This window comes from Orycteropus afer, unplaced genomic scaffold (assembly GCF_000298275.1).
Source record: "Orycteropus afer afer isolate SDZICR_OR568_19922 unplaced genomic scaffold, OryAfe1.0 scaffold00187, whole genome shotgun sequence".
Lineage (NCBI taxonomy): Eukaryota > Metazoa > Chordata > Mammalia > Tubulidentata > Orycteropodidae > Orycteropus > Orycteropus afer.
Window position 1 is genome coordinate 4172853 of NW_006921774.1, and position 10236 is coordinate 4183088.

Here is a 10236-nt window from a genome sequence, read left to right on the forward strand (position 1 = left end):
CTGATCTGCACTGAACACTTTCCCTTGTTACCCTTCCGAGAGGGACCGGGTCTCCGGGAGCAAGGTAAGCACGGGCGTAGCACAGAGTAGCAGGCCGGAAGAGCAGGAGAAAGGGGTAAAACCCAGGAAGCCAAAAGAGATTTGAGTATAGTACAATATGTTGGAAGAAAGCCAAAAGACAGGGAGAGGCTGATGTTACAACATAGTGATTTTCTAAGGATTATTCATGCATGTATGTGCATGCACTATGTGTGTATGGTGGGGGAAAGACTAAAACTCACACCACATATAGAAGGGTTAGCTTAACTCTAGAGAAGCAACAGTTTTCCACTAAAGTCAGAAAGTATTTTTGTAGGTATGGTGGGCTTACAAAATTTGGTGGCCCCACAAAAGTTGAGAAAGTTTCTGCTCAGTCTCATTTCTTTCTCTTTATCTCTGTGTGTCTGTCTCCTTCCCTCTGTTTATGTCTGTGTGTGTATGTGTGTGTATGTGTGAAAGAGAGAGAGGGAGGAAAGGAAGAAGGGAAAGAGGAAAGAAAGATGATAAAGATGAAATGAGGCCACCTACTAACAGTCTATAAAGAGAAATAACATGTTAAGTAAGAAATTTTGAAATATATATGAGAATATATATTCTTATGTATATATATAATGCTTTGGTTAACTAGAAGCATTTAAATTTGCTGGGAATTCTTATGGTCTTAGTTTATGTTGATGATCTTGAATATGTCTGAGATTAAAATGAATATTTGTATATCTATTTTTCTTCAGCAATATAAAGAACTGTAAGTGTTAATATAAAGAAATTACACAATGAAAGACTGGTTTATTGGGTTTGAAGGCATAGGACTGTAATCTCATGGGTCAACTTAGTCAACTAGCATAGCACAGTTCATAAAGTTTATGTTCTACATCTTAGTTTGCTGAGTAGCTTGTGAGTTACCATCTAAGATACAACTGTTGGTCTCTACTCATCTGGAGTAAAAAAGAAAGAGGGAAATCAAACAGTCAAAGAAGAAACTGCTCTATAGAACTAGTAGCTTACACAAATCATAGCCTCATCTATCCTGAGACCAGAAGAACTAGAAATCTAGGTTGTAGATTTCACTTATTTAATTTTAATGACAGACAGAGTGTCATTGATGAGGGATTAAGCAAGACAGAAGATTTTAACTAGAGGTTATCATTGTTGTTGTTGTTGTTAGGTGCTATCAAGTTGGTTCTGACTCATAATGACCCTATATGCAACAGAATGAAACACTGCCTAATGCTGCACCATCCTCATGATTGTTCCCACACTTGAGCACATTGTTGCAGTCACTATGTCAATCCATCTTGTTGAGGTTCTATGCTTAAAAACAAGATTTTAGAAGTTTAATAGTTCCTCGGTGTGACAAGTTCTTGGAATGCATCACTGAAATATATTGGATATAAAATACAATTGGAACTAATAACTTCAAGTATTACAATGATCATCAAAATGTACATTGGAGTGATTCAGAATACTGGCTTAGCTGGAAATGGAGAGATGAGTTGAGTATGGCAGGATCAGAAGTGAAGAAAGCAAGAATATGGTCATGGACATCCTAGGAACACAGTGAGTTTAAAGAAGTGCAAACAGTGTCACTGCTTGGTAAGCTGGGCAGAGGAGTAACAGGGGAATGGTGAAAAGGAGGCTGCAGGGATCACACAAGGCCATGTGTCCCCCTTTTATAATAAAGGATCATATGAGGGTGAATTTATTTCTTAAGAGATACACCCACCAGTAATCTGTTTGTTGCACTGTGGTAGCTTATGTGTTATTTTCAGGCTGGAAGCTATGCCACCAGTATTTCATATATCAGCAAAGTCACCAATGGTAGACAAGTTTGAGCAGAGATTCCAGACTAAGACAGACTGGGAAGAAGAAAGGGCCCATACACTTCTTAAAGAATTAACTAGTAAAAACCTTACCAATAGCACTGAAACACTGTCTGATATAATACTGGAAAACTTTATGAATAGCCCTGAAACATTGTCTGATATTGTGTCAGAAGATGAGCCTGTCAGGTTGAGGGAAAAAAAAAAAAAAAAACTCACTGCCACTGAGTCAGTTCTAACTCACAAAAATCCCCATTGGGTTTCCAAGGCTGTAAATCTGTAGGGAAGTATATTGCCTCATCTTTCTTCAGAAGAGTGACTGGTAGGTTTGAACAATTGACCTTTTGGTTAGCAGTCAAATATCCTTCCACTGTACCACCAGAGTTCAGGTTGAAAGGCATTCAAACTATAACTGGAGAAGAGTTGCCTCCTCAAAGTAGGTTTAATGGAGTAAAGCTTTCTGTACCTTCATTTGCTGCTGGGGCATCACTCAAAATGGAAAGAAGCATATGCAAGCATCCATTAATAATTGGAACATGGAATGTATGAAGTATGAATCTAGGAAAATTGGAAGTTGTCAAAAATGAAATGGAATGCATAAAGATCAATAGCCTAGACATCAGTGAGCTGAAAGGGACTGGCATTGGTCATTTTGAATTAGACAGTCTTGTGATTTACTATGCTGGGAATGACAAATTGAAAAGGAATGGCATGTCATTCATTGTCAAAAAGAATGTTTCAAGATATATCCTTCAATGAAATGCTGCCAATGATAGGATAATATCCATAAGCCCACAAGGAAGAACGGTTAACATTACTATAATCCAAATTTACACACTAATCACTAAAGTCAAACATAAGGAAATTGAGGATTTTTCCAACTTCTGCAGTCTGAAATGGACCAAACATGCAACCGAGATGTATTGATTATTACTGGTAATGAGAAGGTGAAAGTTGGAATAAAAGAAGAATCATCAGTAGTTGGAAAATATGAATTTGATAGTAGAAATGATGCCAGACATCGCATGATAAAATTTTGCAAGACCAATGAGTTATTCATTGCAAATACCTTTTTTCAACAAAACAAACAGCAGCTGCACACGTGGAGATTGCCAGATAAAATACACAGGAATGAGATCAACTGCATCTGTGCAAAGAGGCAATAGAGAACAATATCTTCAGACAAAACAAGGTCAGGAGCTGACAGTGGAATAGACTATCAATTTTTCACATAGAAGTTCAAGTTGAAGCTGAAGAAGATTAAAACAAGCCCACAAGAATGAAAATGTGACCTTGATTGTATACCACCTGAATTTAGAGACCATGTGAAGAATAGATTTGATACATTGGACACCAATGATTGAAACCCAGAGTGAGGACATCAAGAACATCATAAATGAAGAAAGCAAACAGTCATTAAAAAGGCAGGATGAAGAAAAGACCAAATGAATGTCATAAGAGACTCTGAAATTTGTTCTTGAAAATAGAATAGCTAAATCAAATGGCAAAAATGATGAGATAAAAGAGCTGAAGAGAATATTTCAAAGAGCAGCTTGATAAGACAAAGTCAATTATTATAATTAAATATGCAAAGACCTGGAGTTATAAAGCTAAAAGGGAAGAACATGTTTAGCATTTTTCAAGATGAAAGAACTTGAGGAAAAAATTCAAGACTTGAGTTGCAATATTGTAAGATCCTGTAGGAAAAATATTGAATGATGTAGGAAACATCAAAAGAAGATGGAAGGAATACACAGAATCATTGTACCAAAAAGAATTGGTCCATGTTCATCCATTTCAGGAGGTAGCATATGATCAAGAATCAATGATATTGAAGGAAGAAGTTGAAACTTCACTGAAGGAATTGCCAAAGAACAAGGTTCCAGAAATTGTCAGAATACCCATTAGGATGGTTCAACAAATGGGTGCTTTGCTCCAAGCTCACTCATTTATGCTGTGAAATTTGTAAGATAGCTACCTGGCTAACTGACTGGAAGAGATCCATATCTGTACTCATTCCAAAGAAAGGTAATTTCACTGAATGTGGAAATCATAGAACAATGTCATTAATATCATATGCAAGTAAAATTTTGCTAAAGATAATTAAAAAATGGTTTCAGGAGTATATTGACAGGAAACTTCCAGAAATGCAAGCTCAGATTCAGAAGAGGACATGGAATGAGGGATATCATTGCTGATGTCAGATGGATTTTGGCTGAAAGCAAAGAATACCAGAAAGATGTTTACTTGTGTTTTATTGACTATGCAAAAGTATTTGATTTTGTGGATCATAATAAATTATGGACTACAATGTGAAGAATGGGAATTCTAGAACACTTAAATGTTGTGCTCATGAGAACCTGTACATAGACCAGGAGGCTGTTGTTCGAAGAGGACAGGGGGTTTCTTGGTTTAAAATCAGGAAAGATGTGCATCTTGTATTCTTTCACCATACTTATTCAATCTTTATGCTGAGTATATAATCCTAGAAACTGGATTATATGAAGAAGAATGCAGTATCAGGATTAGAGGAAGAATCACTAACAACCTGTGATATGCAGAGGACACAGCCTTGCTTGCTGAAAGTGAACATGATTTGAAGCATTTACTGTGAAGATTAAAGACTACAGTTTGCAGTATGCATTACACCTCAACATAAAGAAATTGAAAATCCTCACAATTGGACCAATAAGCAGCATCATGTTAAATGGACAAATGATTGAAGTTGTCAAAGATTTCATACCACTTGGATCCGCAATCAACACCCATGAAAGCAGCAGTCAAGAAATCAGATGTCGTATTGCACTGGGAAAATATGCTGCAAAAGCCCTCTTTAAAGTGTTGGAGAGCAAAGATGTTACTTTCAAGACTAAGGTGTGCCTAGCCCAAGGAATGGCATTTCCAATTGCCTCCTATGTGTGTGAAAGCTGGACAACGAATGAAGAAGACCAAAGAAGAGTTGATGTTTTTGAGTTGTGGTGTTGGTGAAGAATACTGAAAATACCATGGACTGCCAGAAGAGCCAAAAAAATATCTCCTGTAATCAGTGCAGCCAGAATGCTCCGTAGAAGCAAGAATGGCTAGACTTCATGTCACCTACTTTGGTTATGTTGTCAGAAGTGACCATTCCCTGGAGAACGATATCATGCTTGGTAAAGTGGAGGGTCAGGAAAAAAGGGAAAGGCCCTCAACGAGATGGATTGATATTGTGGTTGCAACAATGGACTCAGGTATAGCAAGTGTTGTGAGGCTGGCACAGGACTGGGGAGTGTTTGTTCTGTTGTACATAGGGCTGCTATTAGTCAGCACCAACTTGATGGCACTTAGTAACAACAATAGATACACAAATAGTGAGATGTTTGAAAATATATTTACCTAAACTTTAAGGAGTTAAGTAGTAGGTGACATTCTAGCAGAGAAGTGAAAGAATACTGACATTATATCTGAACTGAAAATGTCATATTGCTGTTGAGTCAGTTCCAACTCATAGCTGCCCCATGCAGAACAGAACAAAACACTGACTAGTCTGCATCATCCTCACAATCCTTGCTATACTCAACCTCGTTGATGTAACCAGTGTGTCAATCCATTTCATTGAGGATCTTTCCCTTTTTCACTGACCTTTTACCTTATCAACCATGATATCCTCTCCAGGGTCTGGTGCCTTCTGATAACATGACCAAAGTACTAGAAACAAGGTCTGGTCATTCTTGCTTCTAAGGAGCATTCCATCAGCACTTCTTCCAAGACAAATTTGTTTGTTCATAGAAAGCTGTATTACAATTTCCACATTTTTTTCCCAGTCTCCAGAAATCTTCTAGAACAAGAAATTTGATGAGGAGGTCACTTTAAAGTGAACAAAGAGGTTTGCAGGAGGAGAAAACAAAGAGCTGCTGGTGAAGAGAAGCAGAGTTGGTCCATAATTAATATGAACATCAATCTTTTTGAAATATCAGTGTGAAAACCTATTCTTGCTGAAATAATTTGATTCACTGTGGCTTAAAATAGCACAGGAGGGAAGAAAAAGGGGCTTTGGCAAGGAAGTGGTTTGTAGAACAATATGATTCTTCCCATATATCTTTTGGGGTACAAGATTCAGAGGAGGGGGTCTAATTATGTTTAGATGCTGGATTTGACTGCTCCTTGTCCCTGCTCAGTAGTCAAGTTGCTAACTGATCTAAACAGCAGAATTCCTATTCCAAAGAAGAGGAATTTCCTTGCTCAATTTACACCACAAAGTCATGTTCCAGAGACGTTTCAGCCCAACCATCAAACCCTCCTCTGCACACATTCTAGAAAAACACCTGAAAAATGCTCACAGTATGCTTTATGTAACATCAACCTGTTATATTCTATAACGCAGCATCATAAACCAAAAAACAAACCTGTTGCCATTGATTCAATTCCAGCTCATGACAACTCCCTGTATTACAGAGTAGAGCTGCTCCACAGGGTTTTCTTGGCTGTAATCTTTAGAGGAACAGATCACCAGGCTTTTTTTCTGCAGTTCTGCCAAGTGGATTTGAACCATCAACATTTAGGTTAGATGTTGGTTGTGTTAAGTTGATTATGACACATAGTGATCTCATGTGGTAATTAAGGTTGCATATCAATTTGGCTAAGCCTGGTTGAGTGGCTGGGAAACTGGTGGTAGTTATTCTCCATGATGAGACTGGCAATCAACTCCATGGCAGGATCTACCACAGACAGCCGAGTAGCTGTTTTAGGAATGTGGTCTGCTTCCTGTATATAAGAAGTAGCATTGGGAATGGTCTGTAGCTTATGGCATGCCTGAACCATGCATGCAGAGAGTCATTGTTCAGCACCCTGCCATGCACTGGTGACCTTGGTACTTTCAATGGACTTGAATGAATGGCCTGCTGTGTGGTTTGGTAATATCAGGACTGTGTCTTGTTACTTGTCGACCTTGGGTTTGTCAGCCTCAGCAGTCAGAAGCTGTCTGAGTGAAGAAAAGCCTCCAGCTTCAGTGGGCCAGGAGTAAGAGGCAGAGCTGAAGCCCAAAGTTGAGGGGCTTTCACCCAGCCCCTAGAGGCTGGCACTTTGAACTTGGATGTAAAGCCTCCAAACTGTAAGACAATAAACTCCTGTTTGTTAAAGCCATCTCATTTGTGGTGTATTCTGTTAGAGCAGCACAGAGGTAACCAATATGCATCATGTGACAGAATGGAGTTGTTCCAAATTATTTTCTTACTTCTGTAGTGATACTCCCTGGGAAAGTCAAAGAGGGGTCACTATGATGCTATGAGTTGGGTCCGACTGGATGGCAAACAACAACATTCTTTAGGGAAGCAGGTCTTTCTCTTGCAGACTCACTGGATGGGTTTGAACTTCCAACCTTTTGGTTAGCAACCAAGCACTTAACCATTGCACCATGAGGGCTCCTCTTTGGTAAGTAGGCAAGTGCAAACCATTAATTGACTTTTACTAAGTGGCTGCTATGGAGCAGATACATATTTTATACATATCACTTCTTTCAGTTGTGATACCACCCCTACAAAGTAAACACAATTCTAATTTTGTTTGCTTTTGGGGTGCCATTAAATTGGTTATGATTCATAGTGACCCTATGTACAACAGAACAAGACAGTGTGTAGTCCTGCACCATCCTCACAATCATTGTTATGTTTAAGCCCATTGCTACAGTCACTTTGTCAGTCCACCTCATTAAGGGTCTCTCTTTTGTGCTGACCCTCTACTTTACCAGACATGAAGTAATCCTAGGGACTGATCCCTACTGATAACATGTCCAGAATACATAAGATGAAATCTTACCATCCTCACTTCCAAGGAGTATTCTTGCTATACTGTTTCTAAGACAGATTTGTTTATTCTTCTGCCAGTCCATGAATTCAGCATTCTTTGCCAACACTATAATTCAAAGCCATCAATTCTTCTTTGGTCTTCCTTATTCATTATCCAGCTTTTGCATGCATATATGGTGATTGAAAATACCACGGTTTGGATCAGGCATATCTTGGTCATCAACCCAAAAACATCACCAAAGACTACCATTGAGTTGATTCTGACTTATAATGACTCCCCCATTGGGTTCTCAAGGCTGTAAATCTTTACAGAAGGAGATTGTCTCATCTTCTTCCCATGGAGCAGCTGGTGTATATGAATCACTGACCTTTGAGTTAGCAGTCAAGTGCCTTTCCCACTACACCACCAGATCTCTTCTTTTGGCCCTCAAAGTGACATATTTTCTTTTTAACACTTTAAAGAAGTCTTTTGTAGCAGATTTTCCCAATGCAATATGTCTGATTTCTTAACTGTCACTTCCGTGGGTGCTGACTGTGAATCCTAGTAAAAATGAAATCCTTGACTACCTCAATCTTTTCTCCATTTATAATGGTGTTGCTTATTGGTCCCATTTTCATGATTATTGCTTCATGCTGAGCCCTCAGTATGTATTATACCTCAAATTAATGCTTGTTTTAGAGAGCAGAAAATGGAGACTCAGAAAGTTGAAGTATCAAATAATGTATTTCAGATGTAAACTGAGGCTTGTGTGACTGTGTACACTGTCAGTTTTTCACCATGTCACACTGCCTTCTGAGCAAGTCTTTCTGGTAGCTGACATTTTACTAGAAAAAGTGTAGAAAGACATGCCTAATTATACCTTGCTGCTACTCACAGTAATGCTCTTCCTTTCTCCATGATCGGTGATGAGGCCCAAGCCCCAAAACGGAGCTATGGTGTCCTTTACTTCCATACCTGGAACCAAAGTAATATCAGAAATTTCCACAAATCAAAGCTATGATTTTTGTCCTTCCTGATACTGTAAGGAGGCTCAGAATCTCTGAGAGAGGCCAGTATGTCTTGATGATGATCTTAATTCATATATTCTTTTATTCAATATCCATCTATGTGCTCACTACAAAGGGTTCCTGCCCTCAATGAGGTCACAGATAAGTGAGAGCAAAGCCAAGAGGATAAATTATTGTAAAGCAGTATGACAAGGCCAAAGATAGCATTATGCAAACTCTAAAAAAGTGAGTAAAGGGATAGATGTAAAGATGAATGAGGGAGTCATAGTATTCTCTAAGGACACTGTGAATCACCTTCACTTTTACTTTCATTGCCCCCAGGGACAATTTTATTTGTCAGGATTTTTATCACCTCAGCTATATACTGAATGTCCAGAATCAGGGCCTTGAAGCTAATTTACTATTTTTCAAGCAGAGAAACAAAGGAAAAAAGCAAAAGATCAAAATTTGGATATGCTCTCCAACTTATAATTTCATAATAAAATGATTTTCTACCAAAAATTTGTCCGTAAGACTGAAGTATATTGGTTTCTTCATTGTTCATTTTCAGACATCAGTTTTCTCTTGATAGATTTCCAAAGAAAGGAAAAAAATTTTATCAATTAGGAACTGCACTAACCAAGAGGAAAAGAAATCCTGGCAAACAGAAGCAATGTATTTTTATTTCCTTTTATTTTCATAAAAAATGCAGTCTGGTAGCAAGCTGTGACTAATACTGGTTAAGAAGCTCAACAAAATCTCTTTGATTCTCTCCATCTTTTCCTTATGGTCTGTGCTAAGGGGATTGCTGCTGTTCCAGCTGTAAGATGTGTATCTTAGGAAGGATCAAGGGGAAGCACAAAGGGTAATGAGCATCTGCAACCTAAGTCTGCTCTTCTTGGAAGGAGCTTTATGGGAAACCCCACCCACAAACTTCTGCTTAGACTTCAAACACCACTGTTTTCAACTCGTAGTGAATCCATATGACAAAGTAAAACTGCTCCATAGAATTTTCTTAGCTGATATCTTTACAGAAGGAGATTGCTAAATCTTTCTTATGTGGTGCCACTGGCTAAGTTTGAACCAGCAATCTTTTGGTTAGCAGCTGAGCACTTAACTGTTGAACCACCAGGGCTCCTCCAATGACCCTATCGTATCAAATATGTTACATCGCAAAGCATAAAAGACCATACTATTGCCTCACTAAATCATCTACAAGGAAGGCTGAGAAACAAGTTTGTTTTTTTTTTAACTCACCACATGAGTTTCTTTTAGTAAAAAAGAGGAGTAGAACGAAGACTGTGTATGCAAATATTAATCTCAGTCACAATCATAAACAACATATATTTGTAGAAAACTATGTAGCTTTGTTGTTTGAGAAAAGCTTTCATATATCACTCTATTAATAAATTCTAATACAGCAGAACAGAAGCAAGTTAGTGTGTTTAGCTCCTCATTATCAAAGCAATACAGTTTTTAAAGCAAAGATCTGCAGATAGGAACTAAAGTATTTGCTGTTTCATGTGTACCAATTGATTCAATTTATGAATTTGCATTAATTTTCAGTCTTAGCTGTTGCTGTGAGTCAAATCCACTCAACGGCAGTG